The following is a 27,556-nucleotide window of genomic DNA, read 5'->3' on the forward strand; positions in this document are numbered from 1 at the left end:
CAGATAGCGGAAGGATCGACCTCCCAGACGAGCACGGCGAATTACAGGGACAGTCAACAAGGACAGACCCGATGACCTGAGAGTCCTGCTTGGCACATACCTGGAAAAACGTTTCCCAAGATATTTGGGGCCAATACCATGAAGGGCCTTAAAGGCCACCGTCAGGCATTTAAAAAGGACTCTCTTGGAGATAGGTAGCCAATGAAGGGTGTTCAGTAAGGCAGTGGCACCAGCTCTCCTCGGGAGTCCAAAGATGGCACGGGCTGCCGAATTTTGGACCACTTGCAAACGGGTCATAAGATATTTCGGTAGACCCACAAAGAGAGCGTTTGCGTAGTCCAATCGCGACCCGATTAGTGCCTGAACGACTGTCTTCCTGTGGTTGAGTGATAGTAGAGGAAGAAATTTCCTCAGCATCCGTAAGATTCCGAAGCATTTCCCAACAGTGGACAAGATGTGAGGTCCAAAGGATAAGTCACAATCTACTATCACCCCCAGATTTTTGGCCTTAACAGCGACTTTGTCAGGAGGAGACATATCCAGTGGCCACCAGGATTTCCAGTCAAGTTCCGGTGCGCAACCGAAAAAAAGCAACTCTGACTTGTCAGAGTTGCATTTCAAGCCATGACCTCTGAACCACTCAAACACCGCACCAAGGCAATCCCTGATCTTTGTGCCGTCGAATGACCCAGCCCTGTCACAAGTGAACAGGAGTTGGGTGTCATCGGCATAAGACACGATCTGGGCGCCAAAGGATTCCGCGACTTCCGCCAGAGGGGCCATAAAGATGTTAAACAGCATAGGGCTGAGAATGGAGCCCTGCGGAACTCCCACCTCTAGCGGAGCCATATCAGCGGAAAAAGGAGGCGCCCAGACCGTTTGTCGGCGGTCGGCCAGAAATTATTTTAGCCAGTTCCACACCGTTCCACGAAGGCCACACTCCCAGAGTCTTACAAGGAGGGCATCATGGGGAACGGTGTCGAAAGCCGCCGACAAGTCAAGCATGACTAACACGGCCTTTCCCCCCAGATCGAGTACTTCCCTGATGGCGTCCGTGACCTCCAGCAGAGCCGACTCCGTGCTAAAATTAGTACGGAAGCCGGACTGCGAGGTGTGCAACAGGTCGTTTCCTTCGATGAAACTGGAAATTATCCTGTGCACATAACGCTCGGCCACTTTTGCCATCGCAGGGAGCAGGGAGATTGGCCGATAATTAGCATGTATCAGGGGGTCCAAGGTGGGTTTTTTGAGCAGCGGTAGAATCATGGCTCGCTTCCAGGCCTGAGGCACCTTCCCTGTCGACAAAGATGTATTCAGCAGGGGGTTCACCAAGATGTTAATGGCGGAAGCCACTTTCCCTAAGCATTTAGCCGGACATGGATCTAATGGAGAGCCGGATTTCAGGCTAGACAAAAGCTCCAAAGATGTACTAAGATCCATAGAGGGGAATACAGAGAGGAAAGGGCCATGGTCTTCCACAGGACATGGTAGCGTTAGGTGGCATGGATCAGATTGCACACTGGAGAGAGAGGCCTGGATAGCTGTGATCTTATTGACAAAGAAGGTGGCAAGTTGTTGTATCCACACATCAGTATGAGTGTGGTTAGGGGTACAAACCACAGGAGAAATAAAATCCTGGACCACTTTAAAAATTTCTTTGCAGACATTATCAGCCTCATCAATACGGTGTTCAAAATAGGCCTTCTTTTCGTCCCAGATAGAATGCTGATAGGCTTTAATGGCTGCCCGAAATTTCAATTTCTCTATTGAATCGTAAGCCCGCCTCCAGGCCCTCTCAGCCCTTTTACACTCCTGACGTTGTAACATCAGCCGAGGGGAGAACCAAGGGGCTGACTCCCTACGCCCTCCGGATTTGGAGCTTTTCTTGGGGATTAAGGACTCAAATCTTGCTAAAAGCCAATTGTGTAGGTGAACAAGATTCTCCTCCAAACTTCCCAAGAGAGGGCAAGGAAAGGAGATGAGAGCCTCGGATAGCATGTCCGCAGAAAGTAAATGAAACGGACGTGAAGTTCGCGTAGCTGCATTTTTTCTCATCCGAGATAGAGCAGTGAAAGGGAGAGAAAAAGAAATTAGAAAATGGTCCGACCAAAGAACAGGCTGGATGGAGCCGACCGAAATGGGTTTCGTTGAAAATACCTGATCTAAGGTATGTCCTTTATTATGTGTAGGGCCTATCAAAAAGGGGGATAACCCTAACGAAGTCATGGTATCAATAAATTTTATAGTGTCTGGGTCACAGCTATTGTCCATATGGACATTAAAGTCTCCAAGAAGAATACAGTGATCCGATCTGATACATGGGACTGCAAGTGCTTCCTGTAGTTCGTCAAAAAAAGGTCCTAAAGAACCAGGGGTTCTATATACAAGTATCCCAGTACAGGCCTGGAGGGGGGAGAGATGTAAGGTGAAACCAAGTGCTTCACATCCCTGCAAATTCTCCACCGGGAAAGTAGAGCAAGAAATACTCTCTTCCACGATAAGAGCAACTCCATCACCTCTGCCCGATGTTCTATCCCTCCTATGAATGTTGTAATTCGGGGGGATGGCATTAGCCAGATCTGGAGCAGAAAAGTCACCCAACCAAGTCTCGGTCAAAAACAAACACGTAATGTTTGACTTATACAATAAATTCCAAATGTCAGTAGAATGGCGATTTACTGACCTGGTATTGAGGAGGAGACATTGGAAGGGGGCAGATGTAGTGTCAGGCCCGTTTGCAGCTGCAGCTGGGAAACGCCAAGCACATAACGGACAGCCTTTCCTTAGTTTCCTACCACCAGGGAAAATATAGGAACAGTTTCCTCGAGGGAGGCGTAAAGCAATAAGCTCAGCTGAAGAGTACGTCAGCATAATTAAAAAAATAAAAACAGCAAAGCCGTAATAATACAAACCACAAAGCAAAACCTGCAACACCGTCCAGCCCCGTCCACCTCCGGGACGCTGACGGGCGCAGACGGGCTGGACTCTGGCGTGACTCCGGCGCTGTGGAGGCGCCCCCGCTGCGCGATCCCGCTGCGCTCGCAAGGGAGCTTTATGTAGGCTGACTGCAACTACCCACAGAGCGCTAGTCCGCTCGAAATCCCCGCCCCTCTACTGGCCAAACACCACTAAAAGATGGCGGCCGAAGATTAAGCCACCCCGGGACACCGGACCCGCTACAGCAGCGGTGGTTACACTATTAATGTGCAGGTAAGAGGGAGAGAACACCCGAGTTAAAAACAGGGGATACAAATAATGCAACAACAAAAATAGAAAACTGGTCAATTAAAAACACAGCGCGATAAAAGCGCGAGGTGCGAGCGCTATGCTGGGCAATCCTTTACCTAGTGAGGGAGAGCCAAGGACCGGTCGCCTTATGTAGGCTGACTGCAACTACCCACAGAGCGCTAGTCCGCTCGAAATCCCCGCCCCTCTACTGGCCAAACACCACTAAAAGATGGCGGCCGAAGATTAAGCCACCCCGGGACACCGGACCCGCTACAGCAGCGGTGGTTACACTATTAATGTGCAGGTAAGAGGGAGAGAACACCCGAGTTAAAAACAGGGGATACAAATAATGCAACAACAAAAATAGAAAACTGGTCAATTAAAAACACAGCGCGATAAAAGCGCATGGGAAAATAGGATATCCCCGATGGTCCCGCGGTACGATCCGCTGTTTCTGACCCTGCGGTCGCACACAGGAGTGAATGGGAGAGACAGCTAAAGAGCTGCAGCATAGCCACTGCAGCAGACGATACGTGAAAAACATGGCAGACGATGCTAAAACACCGCGGCGAAGCAAAATTTTGCACAAATCAAAGTAGCCATGCCCCCCAAATACACAAAACACGTACCAAAGAAAAAATAAATGCCAAACAAAAACATACAATACCCAGGACAACTCCCACAACACACCTGACAGAAAAATCCCATTTGGACACACCCACACAGCTGAGCATAAAACCAGCCCCTTCATTGACCACAATCCTTTGCAACACTCCAGAAGAGAAGGGCATCCACCAGATCTGACAGGAGAGGCAAAATAATACAGCACACACACCACCCCCACCACCACTACCACTATCACAACCACCATCACACTAGCACCAACAATCCCCCACCACACAACACACCCCACTCCTCAACACCGCACCCACCACACACACCCCTGCACCCACAAACACCTCATACACCACGCACCATGGCAGCACAGAAAATGCCCAAATTCACAGAGAGTGAGTTGACAGGCATGGTCAATGAGATAGTGAGAGTGGAACCACAACTGTTTGGTAACCTGGTCCAACAGACACCATTAGCCACAAGGACACAAATGTGGGAAAGGATAGTTCAAAGGGTCAATGCAGTAGGGACCACCCCGCGATCCAAGAAGGAGATCATGAAGCGGTGGCATGATCTCAAGAGGGTTGTCAAAGAAAGGAGGAGTAAGAACTGGAAGCTGGCTAACCGGACTGGCAGTGGCCCTCCCTTCCCACAGAAAACATTCACACCATGGGAGGAGAAGGTGCTTGCCATTCTGCATCCTGAGAGTCTCACAGGAATATCCGGGGTAGTGGAGGCTGGTAAGTACAAACTAATGTTAACTAACACACAGATAAGTATTTCCTTGCACAACCTAAACACCATTGCAATGTTCACCTTCACCTAATAGGTAGGTATCCATCTTGCCGGGGAGGCCTGTTTGGGGGTGGGAGACCTGTACCACGACTCCCACCATGCCCCCTTCCCCACAGCCTACCAGGATCGAGCCCTCCCCCACCTAGGAGCATGTGTCAGCCATTGCACTGTTCACCAAAACAAACTTACAGGCAGGTATACATCTTCACTGGGAGGCCTGTTTGGGGGAGGGAGGCCTGCACTACCACTCCCACCATGCCCCCTATCCCACACCCCAGCAGGATAGAGGCCTCCCCCACCCAGGAGCACCTGGAAGCCATTGCAGTACACCAAGCAAACTAACAGGTAGGTAGCCATCTTTCCTGGGAGGCCTGTTTGGGGGTGGGAGGCCCGTACCACGACTTCCACCATGCCCCCTGTCCCACAGCCTACCAAGATGGAGCCCTCTCCCACCCAGGAGCAAGTGTCAGCCATTGCACTGTTCACCAAACAAACTTACAGGTAGGTATCCATCTTCACTGGGAGGCCTGTTTGAGGGAGGGAGACCTGCACTACCACTCCCATCATGCCCCCAGTCCCACACCCCAGCAGCATGAAGCCCTCCCCACCCAGGAGCACCTGGAAGCCATTGCAGTACACCAAACAAACTAACAGGTAGGTAGCCATCTTGCCTGGGAGGCCTGTTTGAGGGTGGGAGACCTGCATGACTACACAAAGCAGCAATTGCATGCAATGCATCTATACACGACATGCACGAGTGATTGATGTTTCTCTGCACCATGTAATAACTCCCAGTATTGGCATTAATAAAAATATTGAAGATCTCTCAATTGTGTAGTGTACAGACAGTCGATTACATGCAGCTAACAGAATACTTGCACAGTGCCCAACACTGAACATTCACCATCTAATCCACAGGGGATGAAGACCTTGCTGCTGAGGACAACAAATACCAGCAGAGCCAGTCTCTACCCCCGGTACATGGCCTCTCAGATGTTGACTCCCAGGATAGTTTGGACAATGAGCTCCAGGCCGGCCCATGTGGTGTGCCAGGGCCCAACAGGTCCCAGGCCCCCATCCAGCCCCCCACCACGGCTGCTGCAACAACAACAGCACAGCAGACCCCTGCAATCATGGCCGGTGCCTCCACCACTGCCACCTCAGCCACCACCACCATTACCACCTGCAGCACCCTCCTTGTCCCAGGGGATGACCAGGACACAACAACAACTGTGAAGGGCAGGGAGAGTGTGCATGGAGCCATAGTGGCAAGGCAACAGGTCCGTGGCAGCAGGGCAGGTGGGAGGGCCAGGGTCACCACCAGACCTCAAGAGGCTGGCACACCATCCCTGGACCACTTCACCAGAGTCATCGTGGCATATGAACAGGTCCAGGGACAAAGTGGCCGGTCTGACGAACTATTGCGTGAGCTCATCCTGCTGATGAGGTCCATCGACACCTGCATGGGACAAATGGTGAACCTCATGGCCCAGCAAGTGGTGTTACTGAGGGACAGGCCTGCGTCACAAACAACACCTCCGTCTCCTCTGTTGTGCTGCAGGAAGACAGTGCACCATCATCCCCTGCGGCCACAGAGAGGGGTGAGTCCTCAGACGTCGCTGGCCATGCAGCAGGCCCCCCCCGCCAAAGCGATCAAGGGGGCATCCAAAGAAGAGCCTGGGAGTCTCTGGAGGCAAAGCACCTGCCACACGCCAGTCACGGAGCCAGCCCTGATGGCAACCCTCTTCCCCACTGCATTGACTGTTTGGACTGTCCTTCCCCACACTCCCTTGTGAATATCACCTGTCTATTGAACTGGGTCACCACATCCATGTGGTGTCTACTCTTGCATCTCATCTACCATGACTGTCAACTCACTGCTCCATCACCACCTTCGAGTAAATATGCCCGCACCCCTCAGATGTCAACTTTGTAAATAAAATACTTCACACACTTGATTTTGTGCACTTTGGTTTTTACTGCACTATCTACAGTGTTGTAAATGTCCATGATGTATCCTAAATATACTATGCAGTCCTGGAGAATTTCGAGGCACCTAGGGAGACACAACAGAAGAACAGTCACTGGTGTTAGTGTGGCATCACAGACATAACACTACACAAAACATCCACATAAGCCTACAGGCAGACAACACAATGTGCAGCAAGTGTCACCAAACAGAGTTCTGTATATGTTCACATGTGAAATGTCCCTGCCACATTTCTACACACAGGTGACTCAACATGTGCCTATCTGTACCATCCGCAACTAGCCCGTCACAACAACAGCAATCACACCCGACAATGTACAAGTCATACATTGTCATCACCTTCAAGTTAAGTAGCGGTTGATGAGATGTTGACGTATGTCAACTCCTTCCTCCTCTCTACTGTCCTCATCACTGGACTCAGGGTCCTGAACAGGCGGGGGTCTTGGATCCTCACCATCGACACTGCACATAAGGTTAAGGATGTGACGAAAAAGCAAAGACTGCCCTGAGATATGCGTGGCACACCAGGTCACATGGGTGGACATTTGAGACACACCGAGGGCACACCTCTCCATTAACAATACACAAGTGCCACAAACAACACATTGGTCAATGTGAATGCACACATACTGAAACACACATTACACATGAGCACGCCTTGTACCGTACCATTGAGCAACGTGTGTAAAATGATCATGACTGTCTCATACCCATATGCTGTACCTGTCACACATCGATGCATCTATTTAACTTTGCACACATCCACAACCCAATGATCACAGTAGCTGTAAAACTGTCACTTGTGTGCATGAGCTGAAATGAAAGCACAAGTAAGTAACAACACCATACAGTGGGACAACCATTGCCAAGGTCAGCACTGACACACAACACATTGATTTCGTACACATTATTCATACCAGCTTAACACTGGGTAGCATCATCAACCATCAAATGCCTAAGTGACATGGGAGGGACCACAGACCAATGTGCGTCACACATAACATGCGTCCACCTGTGGATTATATGTAATAATGGCATTGTGTACACAATTATGTGCTCTTAACCATGTTGCTGCTGTGTACTGATGCAGTGTTCACGATGGACATTGCCATTGCATGGGCCTCCACCACGGTAGCTACTGCCTGGCCCTGGCGGTGTCACACCTGCACCACCCCCTTCACAAGTGCGTCAGCCATTGGCATAGAGACATGTGTAGATGGCGGTGGGCATGCTCCGCCATCCAAATCGCAGAGCTACCGCCTGGCCCCGGTGGTGTCACACCTGCACCACCCCCTTCACAAGTGCGCCAGCCATTGGCATGGAGACATGTGTAGATGGCGGTGGGCATGCTCTGCCACCCAAATTGAGGTAGCTACCAACTTGCCCCAGCGGTGTCACACCTGCACCACCCCCTTCACAAGTGTGCCAGCCATTGGCATGGAGACATGTGTAGATGTCGGTGGGCATGCTCCACCACCCAAATCGCGGTAGCTACCACCTGGCCCCGGCGGTGCGACACTGCCATGGAGCATTGCCTACAGCCAATGGGAGCGATGATTGCGGTGGCATTATGCATTGTTGAATATCGCGGAAGGCGTGCTCCGCCACCGCGGAGGCGGACATTGGATGATTTTGAATGAGGCAGACCTAGACAACCAATTGGTGCAGGTTTGCACCTTACAAACGACCCCAGGTGGCTATAAATCTGTGGGAGTGAGCCTCCCATTTACACTGCTCACAGAGCCTGCTGCCTGGGACCCTGTCCTGCTGCTGCCTGTGACCCTTTCCTGCTGCTGCCTGAAGTGCATGCTGCCTGATACCCTCTCCTGCTGCTGCCTGGGTCCCTCTCCTGCTGCTACCTGGGACCCTCTCCTGCTGCTGCCTGAAGTGCCTGCTGCCTGGGACCCTCTCCTGCTGCTGCCTGAAGTGACTACTGCCTGGGACCCTGTCCTGCTGCAGCCTTGGACCCTCTCCTGCTGCTGCCTGAAGGGCCTGCTGCTTGGGACACTCTGCTGCTGCTGCCTGGGTCTCTCTCCTGCTGCTGCCCTGGACCCTCTCCTGCTGCTGCCTGAATTGCCTGCTGCCTGGGACCCTGTCCTGCTGCATCCTGGGACCCTCTCCGGCTGCTGATTGAAGTGCCTGCTGCCTGGGACCCCTTACCACTCACTTCCACCACAGGTGTTCCATGTCCACAGGGATGACAAGTACAGAGGTAATCTGTGCCAGTCCATTCACAAGCGAGGAGCTGGAGATCCTGGTTGACGAGGTGCTGGCACAGTACCCAAGGCTGTATGGTGGCCCCAATGTAGTAGTAAGTCATTGTAGAGGTAGCTGCAGGGCAGGTGGGGTGCCAGACATATAGTTGTGCTGCTGCATGATATGCCTGAGGGTGTGGAGTTGTGTCATACACTGACAAACAAGCTATCTCCAGGGCGAGGGAGTGTGTGTGTCCCAAAGTCACTGTTTTACCTGCCTGCAGTTGTATGTGTCAGAGGAGTGTGTTACATTATCATCCATAAAGGCCCCAGGATGTTGGACATGTAGGTGCCAGGACAGGAATTGCTCGGGTGAATGTTTCTGCGTGCCAGTGTTGTCCAACTCAGTGTGTACCCAGAGACTAGGTCCAGTGCCTGCACACAGTGCTTCAAAACATACACACACAGGTATAAATGTGATGTATGTAGTGTGCAGACATGCATGGGACTGGTGATGTCTGCAAGCCAACGAGGGTGTTCAGTGCAGTCATCATGCACGTGTGTGAGATTATCTGTGACCCTGTACGCCCTCATGAATGCATGCAATCACATCAGTTTGGCCCATGCAGAGTGCCCTTGTGAGGTGTCTCCCAGTTTGTGATGGTGGGAGATTACAATTAGTCATGAGTCAGTGTATTGCTACTGTGCTGATAGATGTTAGTACATGACACTGTGTCACTGATCATTTCCCCTTTTTCTCTACCATACCTGCAGCTCAAGGTACACCAGCGTAAGGCCGTTTGGAGGGCCATTGCAGCAAAGGTGCTAGCCCTGGGGGTCTCCAACAGACGACACACCCACTGCCACAAGAGGTGGGACAACATCAGTCGGCTGGCAAAAAACATGGCTGAGATGACATTGGGCCTGCTACCACACACTGGGCGTTTGGCACGGCACAACACGACTCCACTGATGGGCCGCATATTTGCAGTGACTCATCCTGAGCTGGATGCACGTCTGAAGGAGCATCGGCAACAAGGCAGGGGTGAGTATTTGGGGAGGGTGACTGTGGCTGAGAGCATATGCATGTGTACAGGGCCAGTGGCAGCGGGGGACCATGTGATGTTCGTGTGATAGTACTGTGCTGTGTCATGTGAGTGGCTGCTGGGATGTGTGCCAGTGTCAGGCATTGTGAAAAAATGCCCTTACAAAGGTGACCCTCCCTGCTGTTCTTTCTCATTGCCAGATGTGTTACGATCCACATGGTACTTCAGCATTGGTATAGTGTGGTGAATCTATTAGGGGGTGAACAGCAGGGTCCACTATCTGAGTGTGAGTTCATGTATGGCTACTTTGCATGCACCATGATCGTTGAGGCCCACATCTGACAACAAGGTGCCCCAGAGTACCAAATGGTGCTTGGTATGGCCTACTTGGCATTGTGTCCTGTCATGTCCTAATGGGTGGGTGTGTTGTCCCCTCCTGTTACCTGAAGGTATGTCTGTAGTAAGGAGTGTTGTCCACACATCGGGCCCCTAGGTGTGGGGAGGGCAAGTTGCGTGTCTGGAACACTTAATCCACGAGCAGGGTGTTGTGCTGTGTGGCATCAACATGGGTCAGTCATGGCAGAGATTCAGTGTTACAGGCACTGTTGTGGTCTATGTAGTGTGGTGCTGCTATGTGATTGCAGGATGTGGGGGTCACCATGTTGATTTGGGCATCTCCTGTACTGTATTGATTGGATTGATTTGTCCTGATATTGACACTAACACAACCCTGTCTCTGTTTCTCATGCAGAATCACCTGTGGACACGGAGGAACGGGACCCGGAAACCAGTGGTGGCGAAAGTAGCACCACAGCTGCACCGGAAGCCAGTGAAACAGAGCTCACCAGCGCATCTGAAGGGGACCGGAGTATGCAGGAGGAATCCGTGCCTGAGACGCTGAGTACTACATCATCTGATGCCAGCGGTGATGCATTCATGTTGTTAGGCACAGGGGATGGTGAGTCAGCATCATCATCTACCACACAACAGCCCGTGGCCAGCCTCCCATCCACTTCCTCTGGTGCTGCCCGTGTCCGTGGCCGGAAGAGGGGGCGAGTTACATACACACATGGCACCGCTGAGCCTGCACCTGTCCCCCCTGCTGCCCTCAGTGCAGAGTCAGTAGAGCTCCTGCGCCAGCTTTGTGTGGTCCACACAGCCCTGCTCAATGCCTTTCAGTGACCATGACAAGAAATTAGGCGAGGTGGTTGAATACATGGAGGGTATACACTCTGAGGTGGGTGGGATACACCGTACAGTCCAGGCTTTGTCATCCGCAGTGACGTATGTCCTTCAACAGGCACATGCTACCATTCCTGTTCAGGTGCCTTTGTCCACCCCCAGTCTGTGGCCACATCAGGTGCAAGTGACCACGGTTCGCATGCGTCACAAACACGATACAGCACAAGGAGCACACAGCAAACACAAACCAAACGGGCCCGTCCACAGACACCATCCCCACAGAAGAGCAGAGCCACCCCAGAATGCAAAGACAAGAGCCTGTCAGGGAAGAGCAAGTCTGAAAAAGCAATGAGGCTGGCATCAGGCTCCCATGCCTTAGAAGCATCACCAGCAAAGGACTCTACTGTCCCAAAGACTTCATGCAGAGCTAGGCGGGCAGTGTCTGTGCCCACTGAGGAGGTGTTGTTTGGCAAGGGTACACCTAGGAGGGGCACAGGGCCACATCCCCCCACCACATAAACTCCAATTCCAAGCCCAGCCAGTGAAGCAGGTGGAGGAGGGCACTGTAGGTGGGACACCTGGCACGGGGGCAAAGTAGGGCACTGTAGGTGGGACACCTGGCAAACAGGCAAAGGAGGGCACTGTAGGTGGGACACCTGGCAAACATGCAAAGGAGAGCACTGTAGGTGGGACACCGGGCAAACAGGGGAAGGTGGCCCAGAGGCGTAGCCAGACAAAGCGTTCTGCTGGATCCGGGACACCACCAGAGGAAGTGCCAGTGTCTGCACCTGATGCCGGACAGTTGGTGTGTGTGCATGTAGTATCATCACCAGTTCCCATTAACCCCAAGACAAGGAAGCCATTTGGTATTCCCAAAAAGTGGAAGGGCACCCCCCAACCTCACCTGGGTCTCTGTCTACCCAGTCACGTTGTCCTGCTGTCCCCGACACACAGCCAGCTCCAAGTCCGCCTGACAGCCAGATGTGAATTGCAGCCCCCCTCATTCACCTGTCTCTCATACAGGTGTGCTAGTCCTGGCCATTGTTTGCCACCTGGGGGTGTTGCTGGTCATGGAAGGCTACAGTCAAACACACACACTGTGCAGCTTCTCATGTCCTGACTCTGCACTTCTCCCTGGCCACTAGCCTTACTGCTCTGCCCTTGCCTGTGCAGCTTCTCATGTCCTGACTCTGCACTTCTCCCTGGCCACTGGCCTTACTGCTCTACCCTTGCCTGTGCAGCTTCTCATGTCCTGACTCTGCGCTTCTCCCTGGCCACTGGCCTTGTCACTCACTGCAGTTCTGCCCTTGCCTGTGCAGCTTCTCATGTCGCTCTGCTGTGTTGTGCTCTCCCCTGTGCCATGGACACTGGCCCTGCTGCTCTGCTGTGTTGTGCTCTCCCCTGTGCCATGGACACTGGCTGTGTCACTCTGCTGTGTTGGACTATCACCTGTGCAGCCTCTCAAGTACTTGCTGTGCCACCTGACATGGACACTGGCCCTGTCGCTCTGCTGTGTTGTGCTCTCCCCTGTGCCATGGACACTGGCCCTGCTGCTCTGCTGTGTTGTGCTCTCCCCTGTGCCATGGACACTGGCCCTGCTGCTCTGCTGTGTTGTGCTCTGCCCTGTGCCATGGACACTGGCCCTGATGCTCTGCTGTGTTGTGCTCTCCCCTGTGACATGGACACTGGGTCTTCAGTCCATTCAGACACTGATACTTGTGTTATCTGTGTTGCCTCTTTCCCCTGTCACGCAGTTCTCTTTTTAGTGGTTTGCTATTGTTGGCTAAGTTGTTGCCATGTCCGGTTGGGGTACACTGCCAGCACAGGGTGTGATGGTGTGCACATGTTTGCATGCCGGGTGGGCAAGTTCATGATGTATGTGTGTTATTCCTGTATCTGTGCCCAGCTGTGTATGTGTACGGTCATTTTGTGTTGGCCCTTAGTCATGGTCCCCTGGACTACATGAGATGTGTGCTCTTGGGTGGTGAAGAGATGTGCAGTGTGAAGGGTGTGACTTTGTGGTGGTTGTGGATGTGTGTGTGTGCCCCTGGATTGTGATAGCAACACATGTCTCACCCAGGAGTTGTGTGCCTGTTGTTTGGATTGTCCTGCCCTCTGTAAATGATTGTATGCACTTGTGTGAGTTGTCTGTTGTACACCGTGCAGTGTGTTGGTGTGTCCATGCAGTTCTGTGTGACTCTTCCTTGTTGATTTTGTCAATTATGGGTGTGCAATGTGTGCGACTTGCACATCAGTTTTGTGTTTGTTTGATGATTAATGTGTCTTGTGTGTGTTTGTGTAGACTGTGTGGCCCTGCTGCTCCTCATTGGCATTGTGTTTGTGTTTGTCATGCAGTGCAGGCACATGGTGCCTTTTATCCTCCTGCATGTCATGGTGTGTCTGGTGCACTGCCATCTCCTAGCCTAGCCATTGTAGGTCTGCACTCCCTCTATTTGTCTATGGTACACCACTTACATGTCTACTACTGACATGCTAGTCCGTTGACTTGGATGCAGCTATCCCTATGGTTTACATGTCTATGTGCCTCCCCATCACTTCATTTGTGAGACTGTGTCTTCTGGTGCAGTTCTTGGGCCAAGAGTGTTGTTCCACTCTGGACATTGCCCCAATGGTTTATGTGTGATGTTCTTGTGCTATTTGTTGTGTGATGTTCTTGTGCTATTTGTCAGTGAGGATTGTTCATGTGCACTTCAGCTGTGTGTGCTGCCCAGTGATCTGGTGTAGATGGTTGTGCTCTTGTATCCCGTAGTGGTGCATCCTGTTGTTGTTGTGTTGGATGTATGTGTGTTGGATGTGGTATTGCTTCATTTCATGTGTGTGCTGCTATGTTTATGCTTTGCTGATTTGTGGAGTGTGTATTGAGGTTGGATCAGTCATGTCTGTGTGTAGCTGTTGTGCTTGGTGTGCACAGACTGCTTGTTGTGCATACAGTGCTGTGTGTATGTGGTCTTGGCATTGACTGATGTGCATCCCCTGATGTCCTGTTGTGTTTGTTGATTTTTGCTTTCATGTGCATGTGTGGTTGGTTTGATGTGGCAGTGTGGTTCTGTGCAGGTGCACTTCTTGTGTGATTTGTGGTATGTTGTGTGTGTTTTGTTCTTGATTGATGATGTTGTGCACTCCTGCTGTGTTTGTTCCCACATTGACCTTCCACAGTTTGGCTGACAGGGTATCTCACCTTAGAACTATTTTGAGAGATACGTGTGCACAGGACACTCTTTGCATGGCTGACAGGGTATGTCTGTTTCTGATGTGGTTCTGTGTGTGTTCCTGTGGTGTTTGTGTGTTGTTTTTGGACAGGATTCCCTGTGTGTGTGTTCTGTTTGTACCTACACCCAGGGTGTGTGTTTGTGTGTATTTGTGCTGGGAAGTATTGGCAGCCTTCAGTGTGATTGGCACTGGTGGTGTGTGTTCCTTGTCAGCCACTCCTGCAGTGGCTGTCTCCCTGGTTGTTTGTTGTGTGTTGCAGGGTGTGTATTGTGCTTGCTTGTTGCTGTGCTAGTTGCTTGTTGGTGTGCATGGGGGTGCACTGGATGGGCACCTGGCCTGTGACTTGGTGGGGTGTGTTGCTGTGTGCTTGGGGGTGGTGTGTCCCTGTGGTCTTTGTGCCCTACCCATGCCTTGGAGTGGCCCTGCCTTCTGCATTATGTACATGTGATGACCGCGGCGGTGACGTGAGCTGGAACGGAAAGTTGCTGCTTGTTCGCGGTCGATGTGTGTCCCGGATGCAGAGGGGTGACTTGGTGGCAGGTGGGTCATATGTGGGTGCCCTTGCGGATGTGTTGTGACCCCCAGCAGGGTGTCTGTAGTAGAATTGGACCCTGTGCCGGCCTGTGTGTCGCGTGTTGGTTTTGTGTAGTTGCGTACCTGCGTCGTGGTTGCCGGGGGCCATTCGATGATAGTGCTGTAGCAGGTACATCACCGGATGCATATGTAGGGCTGGGTCCATGGCGTTCATGACCGGGTCTCTCCTATCGCCCTCCGCTGTCGAGTTTCTGCCATGTCAGGTTGGGCGGCGTCTCCACTGCGGTGCGTCTGCTTGTTTGGGCCATCCTAATTTGTGGAGCGGGGCCGACGTCATTCCGCACGGCGGTGAGTATCCTTTGGCTCCCACTGCCGCAGTGGCGGGCACACTTTGATGGCGGTCCGCGGCGGATGGGAAATTACCTATGTTTTGCAATACTAATATGGCGAATGTGAGTACCGCTGCTCGCGGGCGGAAAAAGGTGTTTTTCCGCCCCGCCAGCAACGTGGTGGTGCCACCGCCCGACATCCTAATGGGCCCATTAATGTTTAACAAGGGAATCATTGCAGCTAAGTATACATACCACCAAGCTATAAATCAGAAGGTAAACTGTTCGTAAGGTCTAGCCTGGTCCCTGTAGCTGAGCCATGCTCCATCGCGGTCTGCCTTAGAATTTGACTTGGGCCCAGTCTAGCGCTCCCAGCTGGGCTTTTTGGCACTAGAAAACTCTAAAATTCCTAAAAATCATATCACTGGTTCCCCTTATCTGATTTTTGTATTTTTGGTGTCTCAATGCTCATTAAAATGTACAATATATTAATAAATTGGAGTGAAATCTTCATTGGGTGGTGCTTTTGATATATTAACTGTTTTGGTACTCATTCATGCTTTACATGTGTTTCTTTCGAGTGCACTGTGCCACAGTTGCCCAGGTCAGAGCTAAGGTTTACATCAAAGGTGGAGAATAGTTACATTACTACTTGGTGAGGTCTGCCAACGTCTCCAACATATAATCCATGTACTCAAACAATGTTTCATTGTTCATTTCATCTTGTATTTATTCTGTTGGGAACTTGACTCTGGGGTGAATACAAGGAAGTATTCCAAAACAAGAAGACAAGCAGCAACAAAGATTCCAACCGAGCAAGTGCCAGAGAAAGAATTCTCCCTACATGTCAGAGAGTAACATTTTACATGGTGTCATTATTTTCTATCCTTTGAGGCAATCTGGAATGAAACCAATGTATTCAAAACATTGGCTGTTTGCTGTCTCTCTTTGTAAGCACATTCGAATATATAGATGCGCATAAGACCTTAAACCTTTGGTAGGATTTGTTGTTTATGTTTGTGTTGTAAATTGTGAAAATCGTAAAATATTGGAAAGCCTTCAGGAACCAGAATGTTTTTACTGCAAAAAAACACGTGCTAGCTGCTACACTTGCAAGCAATGGACGGTTACCAACCTTTTTGAGCAGAGCACATCTTTCAAAAAGCTCATTATGCACTGTATGCAATTTGCTATGACTCTGAATATGGTATCCCAGACAAATACAATGCATCGAGGCTCTTTGGTTTCAGTGTCGCTTGAATACAACCAGTGCTCATTTGCATACACGTCATACAGTCCAGAGAAGAGGTGTCTGTGTTTGCCAAGGAAAGCTCCTCTGGGCCGAGATGGTTACAGGTTATGTAACTGGCATAAACATCCTGAAAACCCATTATCCGGGCACCAGTGCTCAGCCAAGGAATGTGCTTCCAAGACTCTGAGTCCCAGCAGTCAGTGCTCTGCTCAGAACTCTGTCCAGTCTGAGACTGAGCTTCTTAAGGCAGTCACACATCAGCAGCAGCCAGACCGGTGCACACAGACTGCTTCTAGGATTGTTAACCAGCAGCACAGCAAACTGGATTGGTTTCTCAATTCTTAAACCAGGTATGTGATCAGCTCTGTTTGCATTTCGTGTTTTACTTCATCTTGCATTCCTTAAGAATATATGCTTCTAGCAGATGTGTTTCGGTGGTTTATTTCCATTCAACATGTGACTCTTGCATAATGCATAACTATGAACTGAGTTGCCTCTAGGTGCATGGGTAAGCTGAAGTTGTGGGTGGGTGTGCATGATGGAGCACAAATGAGAGCTCTTCAGATAAGGATTATGTCAGTGAGTCCTCCTCACAGTGTCTGTTGATGGTTCATATAGATGTTTAGACCACATGCTCATACAATCATTGACCTCTTTACAGAGTACACAGATCCACAGTAGACCCTTCCCTTAAGGTGACCCATATCAGGGATACCATTCTTACTTGTTATTCCCTAAGAGTATGTGCTTTTTCAGATGTTGTGTTTCTGGTATTTTTTTATGGACCATGTGACATTGTACAGATTATACTGCGAACAGTCACCTCTTGGTAAATTAGTAAGTTCAGGCTATGGGTGGGTGTGCATGACAGGGCACAATAGACAGATCTTGAGAATGTGGCAGAGGTGAGTGAAAGATGCTCAAAGTGCCTGTCCAGTGGCGTAACGAACCTTGAGGGGGCCCCCCTGCAGGTTATGTGAAGGGGTCCCCTCCAGACTCAATCTAGAGCTCCCCAGCAGAAGTGTGGTGCTGACGGGGCCCCCTGGAGGGTGAGGACCCCCCTGCACTGCGGAGGCTGCAGGGGCCTGTGTTACGCCCCTGTGCCTGTCGGTAGGGTACAAAGTGAACTCAGCTGCATGCTCATCGAGGCCCAGATTTACTATGCCTTTGCTTCATACTTGCGTCGGGGAGAGGGTATACAGGGGAACGCCAAGGTTTATTTGGGATTCACAAAGGCAGGCAAGGCCTGATTTGTATGGCCTTGAGTGGCTTCCTGAAGGAATGTCCTGAAAGTGTGCTGCGTCGCATTACATTTCATAGTGGTAGGGATTACAGGGTTGGAGGGTGGGAATCCCCGTGCATCAGTACATGGATTTCAAGCAATTCTAGATTTCCTAAGGTCAATAAAGCTGGAATTGTGTGACATTGATATGTCTACTAGAGGTATAACAAGGAGAAATGTGATTATTTCTCCTTGTTGCTTCCTCTTTCTATACGTGATGCACTCTGCATGATGCTTATTTTAATTGTTTTTGTGCAGGAAGATGTCCCATCCTGCACAAAAAAGTGCTGCCCAGAATGCAGGCACCCTTGCATGATGGTGCAAGGGTGCGTGTGTTGGCGCTAGGCAGCCACAAATGTGCCAGTGCTGAGAGTTAAAGAGCACCATATCTTTACAAATATGGTGCTCTTCAACTCTCTCTCATTCATGCTGTGCAAGGCCTGCCTTGCTACACTACAATGAGGGCATTATATGTAAATCTGCCCCAAACCGTAGCCTCTCTACATGTGCACAGACCAATCTTCACACCCATGCCAATAGTATTTACCATTTTCTGTGAGAAGAGTGAAGATGATGCACAGCTGTAGAAATACTGTTGCATTTAGTAGTGAGAAGAGTACCAAATTGTATATGTGTGTGAGAGACAGGGTGGCGAAGGGGGCAACACAAGGATGAACATGCAGTTAGAGCGAAAAGACAGTGGTGGAAAGAGCGAAAAGACAGTGGTGAGTTGGAAAGAAGATGGCACATGAGATATGCAGATGGAAGATTTGCAGACGATGTGGTGAGAAAAAGATTAAAAGGGGCCTATTAGGATGCCCGAAACCCTAGCGGTGCTGGCACTGGCCGCCAGTGGTGCGACGGTCTTGAACCAGCAATTAGGATGCCACTGCAGCGGTGGCATCCCCCATCCACAACATTGTGGCAGGCGGTGCACACAGCACAGCCCGCCACAATGCTCTGGCTGCACCTTGTGCAGTTGCATGCACAAAGTGGCAGGCACAGCACGGGTACCCCCATTTGCACCCCCCACCCCCACTCACACCTCTTCTCATGGTGACAGGTAAGCATAGTATGCTGCAGGGAGAAATTGCCCTGCTTCATGAGACAAGTCACTTACGTGATACCTCTGCATAGTATAGTGTGCAGAGAGACTGGCCTCCCCCCTGACAGTGTGTCTTGGATAATGCTTGTGCAAATTAAGGTATGAAAAATGACTTACCTTTGTGGTCACACCTCTCCCCATTATGAAATAAGTACAAGTAGAGAATGGAGATGAAATTATCTTTATGCCCATACGTTTATCTTGCATAACAACTATAGAGACTATGATATTGAAACACACTGCCCTCTCAACTGAGAAATCTCCTCAGAGTACCACCTGTGCAAAATACGATGTGGGTAGTGACTGCTGTCTGCTCACACCTCTCTTCATGATAATTAATGTCACTGGTAGAGAGTACAATTAAGTAGCCTGTCTGTTGACAACTGTGTCTTGCACTACCAGTGTGTACATTTAAATGTAAGGGTACACTCACCTCTGTCTCAGACATCTCCTTATGGGGACAGGTATGAGTAGTACGGTGTACACAAAGACAGAGCTCTGGGCTGAAACGTCTCTCCAGAGTGACAAATATAAGTACTAAAATGTTCAAAAGAACTGCCCTTTCTGCCAACAGACAGCAGTGTGTAGAATACTATGAGAATCCACTCTCCTCTGTACCATAACCTGCCTCTTGTATAAAAACCTTTATTCTACAGTAGGAAGAAACACTAATCTCTCTATAATACCTTAAACATACATATACATATACATGAAGCAGAACAGTTACAGTTCTTGACTACTGGGCTGCCACTTTAAGTTGACAAAAGAAGACTGTATTAATTTTCAAATCTTTAAAAGCTATTAAGCAAAGAAATCAGTAGTAACTTCAAACATTTTATTGCAAAAACAATTTAACAACATCACAAACAATAACAGCATTAATATAATACAAAAACAAGACTGCTCTCTAACGCGAGGACGTACGGCTGCCACGTTCTACTTTCAGAGGCGCCCACATCACGTGAGACGCGAGACGCGAGAGAGAGCAGAGTAGCAAGGAGCGAGGAGGCGAACGAGGAGGCGAGCGGCAGGCTTCCGCAGAGTTGCAGTTGCAGCGGAGTTGCGGCAGATTAACCAGAGTGCCGGTGCCAGGGAACGGGTGCCGCCATCAGCAGCAGCGGCGGGGTTTACGGGCCCCACACCGCACCGCCGCCCCGCCATACCGCCGCAAAAATCCACCGCGGAACACATCGGAGATCTTGGTGGTGAGAGCTGACGTGAGCTGACGCGAGCAGAGGCGGAAGGCAGGAAAGAACACGATTGCAGGTTGCAGGTGAGCACAGCAGAAGGCGGTAGAAACAGTGTTGCCGCTAGTAATCCTCCGCCCTGGTTTCTTCCTCTGCCTCAGCCTCACTGCCCTAGTTACAACCACAGCCCCGCCAGCTCCTTGAAAAGTCCCTATTACAACCTGCACTAAAACCATTAAAAACTGCTTAAAGCCCACACAAGAGCGGCCACATCTAGCCGGACTCTTCCACGACTCCAGGGATAACAGGGGTCACAGTGGCAATTAGGAGCCCAGAATACAACACCTCAACCCGGTTGATAGCAGCTGTACAGTTCATGGTCCAAGCCGAGCGAGAGGAGCGAGCAGGCTGAGATCTTTCGGGCAACAACCAGCACTGGGCCGATCCTAAGCGGACATACAGCTTCCATCACCGCTCTTTCCGCCAGGCTCAGCGACATCAGCAACATCAAGGAGGAGAGGGGTGGCTGCAAAAGACTGACGTGAGCGTGGCTGCCGTTAGAGGCGGTCGCTAAGTAAGAGCCGGGGGGTAAGACCTAGGCAGATGCGACTAGGTCCGACTCTGCCGGCAGGTCTCCCCTGTGTGCTCCGCTCATATCCTGTTCCGCTTACAGCCTCACTCTCATCTCACCCCTCTCGGCAGCAGCCGACCTATACAGCTTTGACCTTGAGCAGTGCGAGAACAAGCACGGCACTCATTGCAACCACAGCATCAAAGCCCAGACGCCACAGCAAAATTAAGGTGATAGTTAAGCATTTACTGCCGTTGACCCACCATGCGGACAAGGAAAGCCGGTTTGACACAACCCCACACTAACTACCGTCCTCACAAAACAGCGAGACGCCAAAAGGCCAGGATGTTATATCCTGTGGACAACACAAGACATGACTCGACTGTACAGGACAGGCCTATAAATGTTGGGGAACAAGTGGGGGTAGAAAGAGCCAACTCCCCATCAGTTTCTGGGCATATAAGGATAAGCGGGGCCACCGGCACCTCGGGAACTCCGTGTCACAACGATGACACGGACGGCAGAACTCGTAACAAAAATACAAATGCAAATGATAGCCATATCACTTGCAATAGCAATAGCAACAAGGGAGATAACGACATTAGGAAATATTTGCAACAACTACCGAACCAAAGCAACCGTCCAGCACATGGAAAATCAACCAATACATCTCCTGCAGCCCTCTGGCCGGTCACTCATCATTCGAACGTTAACAATTCTGTAGGCATTACTGAAAAAACCACACCAAATCACAACTCCCCACTAGCCGTCCCTCTCTCGCCAAACATTCTGACTATTAAAGGCAAGATGAAACAAATTGAAGAACTTCCAAAGGAGCATAACCAAAACAAAGCTAACGATGTAGGAGCCAATACATTGGCTCTCGAAAGCTTGCCTGACGAACCCCCAGAACCACAACTAAATACTGCCGTCCCAGGGGGTAGTGAATTAAACAAACTACTCTACTCCCAAACAGAAACCTCTGCCCACCCCAACACCACTGGTGCATCCCCGGGATTTCAAACGAGCCTTCCGACAATCCTGGCAACCCCGCAGACGTCTACCAACCTGGGGGTAGAAGACGACGAGGCGAGACCCCAACGAAACGAATACTCGGTTTCCGGGTTGGAGGAAAGCATAACAACCTTGAACGCACATTTGTCAGCCTGGGAATCCAGTCTGGTCCCACAAAGGATAGAAAACCATCTTGCGTTAAGTAACGAGGCTCTGATATCTATGGGAAATGCGGCACTAATGCATGCCGACAAATTAGATATCCAAATAAACATCTTGCAGTCAGTAGCAAGCTCTATCTCTGGAGTGGACTCAAAACTGGAACACTTAAACTCCTTAATACGCAGAGCACAGGCGGACACAGAAATAACGATGAAACCTATGGGCTGTGGGTGCTCCCCGATACTGCAGTCCCTGGAAAAACTTCCTGAAATAATGAACACCCTAGTCATGGATCTTAAGCAAGAGGTGAATAGGACGAAAACATCAAATCCACAGATCAACTTGCACCCAAACCAATGCTCAAAAGTGACCTGGAACAGCCTAGAGAGATCCAAAGAAACCCCCAGCAACACCAACTTTGAGTCTAATAGCCAACGGAGCCCCAACCTTCTGAATTCAAATGCACCCTCACAACTCAATCAAACAATTAACATTAGCTCCAGCAACTTGGACGATTTAATTTCACCACTCTCAGCACAACAACCTTTATCAAGGAAAAATAAGAAAAAATTGAAAAAACTCAATAAAGCAAAAAAAGACAAAAGTTACGCAAAAGAGAAAATTGATCACTGGTTCACACCAGCAAACAAGGGGAACAAAGCACCGAACATGGAGGAGGAGAAGGGTCGGGGCACAACCCCTATAGACCAAAAGAAAGACATACAAAAACAAACAAATGAAACATCCACCACAACAATGGCTCCCAGAAGCCCAACAGGTGTTCCCATGGAAAACCTGCCTGAAACTTCAACCGATAGAGCTCCTGTGCCATGTAGCCCCCCGAATCACGTACTGGGCATGCCGGCTCACAATTGTGAGAACTACAACAGACCAAAAATAGACTTGATAGATACAAATGCCCACAAGGGCCGCCAGTTGGAATCAACAGCTAACGCTCAAGGGGAACAAACCACAACCCAAGTAAGAAATAATGGTGACCGATCACAGGGGGAACATACGATCGCCTCTGGGCCTGTCACGCATACTTACGCCACAAGAACAAAAGGGACTGATGAGGAAAGGGGCCCAGGGACCAACTATGCTCATAACTTAAGAGAGCCCCTTGTAGCTTCCATGGCGTTATCAAACACAATTAATCCCGCCCAACCGCTAGACTCTGATTCTGAAAATCAAAAAGTATGGGTATATCCAGAATATATCTCGCAAGGGAGCTGGGACATCCTCAACAGAGGGAACCTCTTGAAACTCTGTAAAAATATTTCGGGTCTGGAGAGCATAAAATCAACGGACATTGAGAGGGTGACCTTCGTTGGCCCAGGGCTCAGCGAACAAAACGAAACAACCGAGATAACCTTCGCCAATTCCAACATGGCGAAGGCCCTGAAGGGACATAAAACACAGTTGGATAACTGGGGAATAAAAATCAAATCCCCACCACCAACGAAATACCCGGAAATCTTGAAAGGAAAAAACAGACAACAGGGAGACGAATATCCGAAGGGGAGGAAAACCATGCACACCACTCGTTCAACCCCACCCGCCTGTGGATCTATCTTACATGGTTCATTAGGAGGCACACAAGCAACCGAGCTGGGTATTAATTCAATACAAATCTTTAAACACACAACAGGAGGTCATCGATCCTGCTCAATATTGGGGCAGGGCACTAAAGACTGGTCTTGGCTGGCCCAGCCTTTAAACTCCTCTTCCTAATACCAACATAGGGTCTCCGTCAAATAACCCCTGGCCTATAACAATGAACACGCAGGATACTAGCTGGTGCACTGTACCTGCTTCATACATTATCAGCTCCGACCAAGAGTCCGGAAACCACACAGCTCAAGCAACTCCCAACACAAGCAGAAACTCCAATATCAGTTCCACACACAATCCAACTATCAAGATAATGTCTTGGAACGTCGCAGGGTTACATAAAGTCCTGCAAAGCTCGGATGCCATGGCTCTTATGGTTGGAGCAGACATAGTTTGTGTTCAGGAAACATGGGCCATCTCAGCAACACCATTACGTAACTATGCCGAATACTTCAAACCCGCAAAAAAGATTAACATCTTTGGGAGACCGTCAGGGGGCATTTCAATTTACATTAGACACGCATTACAAGTGAACTTTGAAGTAATACGGCACAACTCAGACATGTTTCTGGCCGGGATCCTGAAAGGCCTAATAACGCCCAAGGGCCAGACTTCAATTCTTCTTATCAACATTTATTACAACTGCCATGGGTCGAATCCGAAAGATAAATTCACCAATCTATTAAAACAGATTGAAAACCTATTGGTACGTTATGCGGCCATGGATTCAATTATTTTGGGTGACTTTAACTTGCACGACATAGGGCACCCAACTGACGAAAATCACCACAGTGGAAACACTAGAAGACTCAATGCCCTAATGGGAGCTTATAAATTGGCAACAACAAACTACATCTCTATGAAGAACAAACCAACAGTATTGATACCTCCCACTTTCAACAACCAAACAACAATTGACTATATCTTACTAAGCGAATACCTACAAAAGCATATGTCATGTTATACCGTCCAACCTCGGACTGATAGCGATCACGCCGCACTCATATTAGAGCTGACCATGAATGCAAACTTTAGACAGTCTCTCCATCACATAGGAACCACAAATGGAGATGAACTATATAGACTGCTTAAAAGAATCAAATGGGGACCTCTCCTGACTCACAAGTTTGCTGATTGGAAATCTTCCTGGAAAGGGTGGCAGAATGACCATAAGGATCAGGGAAGAATTGCAGAATGGGGGGTCCTCGCATATGATCTAGCCCAACAGCTTCGAGGGAACACCAACCAAAGTGCACACGATAACACCATATACAAACTGGGATTTCAGCCTGCAATAAAGGGATCCAAAAAAGTGCTCAACTCCAAACGCAGAGCCTACAGGGCAACTGGATCGCTAATCGCAAAAAAGGAACTAAAGGAGGCGGCCAAGGCTCACACAAAAATGATCTGGGAGGTGAAACGTGAAACAACCGAGCAAAAATGGTTGATAATCTTTAAATTGCTTGCTCCTAGCAAGTCACAAGAATTTTGGCAATATATAAACAAACTTAGCCAAGGGGCTTGTAAGAGACAATTCAATTGATGCGAACACTTGGGTAGCCCATGTAAAATCCCTCTACACCAACGACCCAGAAACAAACTCAAGCGAAAGATCCTCCCTTGATGAACAGTTAATTGATGAATCAACCGAACCAACGCCCCTCCTTGCCAATGCCACACCAGCTGAAAAAAAGGTTTTGAGAGCAACCTTGAAAAAAATACGCCCCAACGGGGCACCTGGACCAAACGGCCTGCCGGGCTCTCTCTTCAGAGAGGACATCGACTTTTGGACCGAGAGCCTGAGCCAGCTGTACGCGGAGTGCAGACTTATGATGGATGTCCCAGACTCCTGGAGGGGCTCCCTGCTACACCCAATCTATAAAAAAGGGGCAAGTACTGACCCTAAGAACTATCGAATGATTGCCCTACTGGATGTGGAAGGTAAGGCATATGCAAGCTCTCTCCTTACAGAACTAACACATTGGGCAACTAAGGAAAACTTGCTCCCCTTCTACCAAACAGGGTTCCGTCAGCGAGGCTCAACCATAGACAACATCAAAGTCCTCTCATACTTCATACAACAAACAATCGCCCAGGATGCCCAGCCTCTTTTTGCCTGCTTCATTGACTATACAGCTGCATTTGATGGTGTCGACCGGAACATCCTATGGAGTAAATTGGCAGGTTGGAATATCTGCCCGAAACTTCTACAAGCCATCAGATCACTGTATACCCAGACGTGGGTAAGAGTCAAACTTTCGAGCCAATCAGCCACGGAAAAAATTGGCACAGATCAAGGGCTAAAGCAGGGGTGTGTCCTTGCCCCGCTCCTTTTTAACTTATACACAGCTGACTTGGGCAAAGCTCTTAAGGGAGCAAATCTGGTGACTCCAATGATCGGGGGAACAAGACTCCAATTGATGCAGTATGCTGACGACCTGGTCCTATTGGATCAAACCAAAGTCGGTCTCCAAAAAGGGCTAACTGCATTAGCAGACTATAACGCCAAAAACAAACTGGTGGCAAACCAAGCAAAATCTAAAATACTGATTTTTGGCAGATATCCAAAAAAGAAACTAACAAAATGGAGACTGGGATCGCTCACGTTATCTACCACTCAAGCATATAACTATCTTGGAGTATGGCTTAGTGAAACCGGCCGGCCTCACGTTCATCGACTCAAGCTCACGCAGAAAGCCAAAATGGTAACTTATGCAATTTGCAAATTAAACGCAACCTTGGAAAGCCCGACCACCACGGCTATCCAACGGGTCTTGAAAGCAAAACTATTACCCTCTGTCAATTACGGCATACAGGCGTTCCCAGGAAAACTGTGGCAAGACCTCAAAAAGATCAACTGCGCAGCCTACAAAAAGTTATTTCGTCTCTCATCTTGCACAAGGAATACTCTAATCCGCCTTGAATTTAACCTCACCCGACAATCCTTGGAAGAATTGGCATGCATGGCAAAATATTTCTATTTAACGACCACAGCTCCAGACAACTCGATGAAGCAAGTAATAAACAAAATATTCAAAAAATCCGGCAATCCCTGGTCAGCCAGCCTGACTCTAGCTAAAGAGCATCTGAAACTAGCAATATAAAACTGGGATCCTAACATAATAAAATACACAAACATCAAGGCAGTTATGAGAAAGCAAGTAAGAACTCGCTCACGAAACCTGGATATTGAAGCCTTGACGACCAGAGGCTTCCATGAATCCCAAAGCTCCCCGCACACTTTAAATGGTCCAAAACCACATTTGGTACAGTCGGTGGGTAGGCAAGCCCTTTAAAGGATTTTGGCTGCAAGACTGCATGTGCTCCCCTTAAAACAGCTATACCCCTCCGTCAAAGCTGGCCCAGAAATCACGGAATGTCGCCTCTGTCATTACAAGCACGAAACATTAACCCACATTCTATTATGCTGCCCTGTCCTCCTGTCACCTCGTAGAATCTATCTAAGACCTATCCTCCTCCAAATAGGGGTACGGACGGCAGAAGAGGCTGTTCTCCAATTATACCTGTTGGACACTGTGAAGCATATGGCTAATTTCGCCAAATACATCTATCACGCTCGAACAGCTTTGATGGACAAGACAACCACGGTTGTAACTGACCTTTAAGGGGTTGATTCATCAAGTAGCACACGCTACCCAAATATATATTATTTTCCTAAATTCTATATTTTACCCCCTCCTTTTGCATTGTTTATATATTTCAAATAGGAAACTCTAAGTTTAAGAATACAAATCCTCAGTTTTTAAATGGAATATGAAATTGTTCTAAACATGTTTTTCTTTGTACAGATTGCTAAAATTTTTATTAATTAAGCAATAAAGATTACCTTACCTAACAACATCACAAACAATAACAGCATTAATATAATACAAAAACAACAGTAAAAACAACAAACTTTACACATTATTGTTTATCTTTGGTGATTTGTACAATATGCAAGAAGGAGTTCAGCAGGGGCAACAAGAGCAGCCACTATAGCATGAGTACCCCTTGGATGTGGTGACATTGGAGGGTTATGCATCCTCAAACCCTTTCTCCGTCTGAGTTAGCCCGTGTTGCAGCTCTTGATAACTCCACAGAGGCTGTTGACACTGTGTCTGCCGAGGTAGTCAATTCTTAAGCAGATAACAACCCTCCTTATATAAATAAAGCACTTTTATACTGTTAAATTAAGCAGATCATTTTGTCATCAAAAACACTCAG

The 27,556-nt window shown here is 49.2% G+C and overlaps 1 protein-coding gene across 1 annotated transcript in view; it reads left to right on the forward strand.

Annotated features, from left to right (window-relative positions):
- Positions 1 to 16,663: 16,663 nt before the first annotated feature.
- LOC144791219 (dehydrogenase/reductase SDR family member 4-like) overlaps positions 16,664 to 27,556 on the forward strand; it is a 232,906-nt gene continuing 222,013 nt past the window's right edge. Inside the window, exon 1 of the mRNA XM_078665871.1 lies at positions 16,664 to 16,747. The gene's annotated coding sequence lies outside the window, so the exon portion shown is untranslated. The remainder of the gene's footprint in view (positions 16,748 to 27,556) is intronic.

The sequence above is a fragment of the Lissotriton helveticus genome, chromosome 11, assembly GCF_964261635.1.
Source record: "Lissotriton helveticus chromosome 11, aLisHel1.1, whole genome shotgun sequence".
NCBI lineage: Eukaryota > Metazoa > Chordata > Amphibia > Caudata > Salamandridae > Lissotriton > Lissotriton helveticus.